At 28.8% G+C, this 2158-nt stretch overlaps 1 long non-coding RNA gene across 1 annotated transcript; it reads left to right on the forward strand.

Annotated features, from left to right (window-relative positions):
* Nucleotides 1–312: 312 nt before the first annotated feature.
* On the forward strand, nucleotides 313–1383 carry LOC112092880. Its single transcript, XR_002902799.1, has 2 exons — nucleotides 313–355; nucleotides 1067–1383. It is a non-coding gene; the product is annotated as an uncharacterized LOC112092880 (long non-coding RNA).
* Nucleotides 1384–2158: the final 775 nt, after the last annotated feature.

The raw sequence follows: 2158 nt of genomic DNA on the forward strand, positions 1-2158 counted from the left end.
CTGCCCTTTTTTTTTTTGTTACTACTGTTGTTGTTGTTGTTGTTATTGTTTTGTACTGCGTACATCTCTCTCTCTCTCTATATATTCTCTATTTAGATCATACATTGGAGCTCTCTTTGCTCTGCAATTTATTTTCTTTTGCATGTTCATTTGTATGTCTTCATCTGGATCCCCTTTTTTTCTGGCATTAATGTTGTGCGTTTATTTATATATTTTAAGTGTTTGGCATTTCCATTCTGTTGATTATTTATGTGACACTCTGTTCCAATGATTGATGTGTTTCATCTAATGGATTACAAAATAATAAGTCAGAATAATATTGGAGAATGAAGACATCAAGAAGACTTGCTTTGAGGTAGGATTGACCATCTTGATATGAAATAATATGAGATCTGTTTCCTATTTTTTTGTTTCCTTTTTCTTTTGGAATGCTATGTGAACATGCATTTACTTCATTAGTAGCGAAAGCATCACTGTTTACATAATTTTATTTCTTTTACAGGCTTTTCTTCAGTGGATTGTCATTTTTTTGTCTATGTTTTCAGCTTTTCAAAGACTTCAATTTAAGCTCTGTTTTTCTTTTAATTCTCGGATTTTTTTTTCAACATTTGAGTGTAACCTTTATTATCAGTTTGTTTTCTTGTTCTTTATATATAAACATAAAAATAAAAAAATAATATTCTTGTTCTGCACATAGTTGGCCAGTTTTAGTACAGCATAGTGAAAGAGCTAAGATTGTTGGATAAGGCCTTCAAATCTTACTATTATCTACTAGTAAGGCTCGTGAAAGTGGTGGTTTAAGTTGTATGTTTATAAATGACAAAGTGGAAGATAGCAAGTAAATGGGAATGAGAATGAAAACGAACTGCAGTCAATATTTATGTCATAGAAAATGAACTTTAGAGAGGACGTAAGATAGACTTGGCTTCCCTTTCAAGCTGTAAAAGTTCAAGGTTCTTCTAACTCATTTAAAAGTAGATTTTTTTTTCTTTTTTTTGTTTTTGTTTTTTTGCTAAAGATTTATTTGATTTACTCTGATAAGTTTGTATTTGTGTCTGGTGTGCAGAAAAGGTTCGCTTGGTAAATGAATGCTTGTAGGATCTTCCATATCACATCCGAGCACAAGATTGTTTTTTGTTGAATAAGGAAAATGATTCCATGGAAAGATAAATCCTGGTTGCTTGAGAAAACTATGGACACGGGGTTTTTGTTTTGTTGAAACTATCTTGTTTTTTAGATATGAGAAAAGGTTTTCGAGCGTGTTGATTTTATCAATTGTGTCCTGTCCTTTTTGTAGAACTTTTCAACATCAACTTTCTAAAGAACGTCACTGTAAACTCCCTTATTATTATTATCCATAATTTGTACTCACTGTTGATGATATTTTCTGAGATAATTTTTCCTTCTTGGTTTTTCTGGTTGCTTGGTTATTTTAACTATTTATAATTATAGGTATCCCTCTGATTTTATTCATTTTATGGCTTCTTTAGGTAACAAAAATCTCTTGTTCTGTTTTTGTCCTTAAGGAAGGTGTTGTTATTTTTATCATTAGAATAAATCAACCAAAATATTCTACAATAAAATGGGAGTTTTTTTTTTCTTTTCTTTTTCAGTTATTTTTTCCCTTTTTTTGGGACAAAAGTTGGTTGCTTTTAGAGTACTTTTTGTACGAAAAGAGTACATGATTTGTCATGATTTTTTAAAAAACTATTATTTATATCATTTTAAATAATTAGGTGTTATTGTGTCATTTTATTTTCTTCTTATTAATTAAATAATAATTATTTTTAAATTGAGTGACATAAAAAATATTTTTCACAATCTTAAATGGTATTTCTAATTTTTCCCATTTTGTATTTCTTTTATGATATATCAATTTGGGTTTTACTTAAACTTATTATCTATTGTAAATCGCATTCATAAAATTACCACATTTCTTTTTTGTCTTAGGGGATTACCACATCTTTTATATTAGTTAAGCCGTCGTAGGATGAATCAGAACTCTTTTCTCAATTGAGAGTGATTTTTTTTTTTTTAATTGAACTTAATGCAAATCAAAAGTAAACTCAAAATAAAAACATAAATAAACTAAAAATGTGCAACATTTTTCAACTTATATAGAGCCTCACATGTGCGAACCACGTAAGTGTAACTAGTA

Source organism: Morus notabilis, unplaced genomic scaffold (genome assembly GCF_000414095.1).
Source record: "Morus notabilis unplaced genomic scaffold, ASM41409v2 Scaffold181, whole genome shotgun sequence".
In the NCBI taxonomy this organism is placed as follows: domain Eukaryota; kingdom Viridiplantae; phylum Streptophyta; class Magnoliopsida; order Rosales; family Moraceae; genus Morus; species Morus notabilis.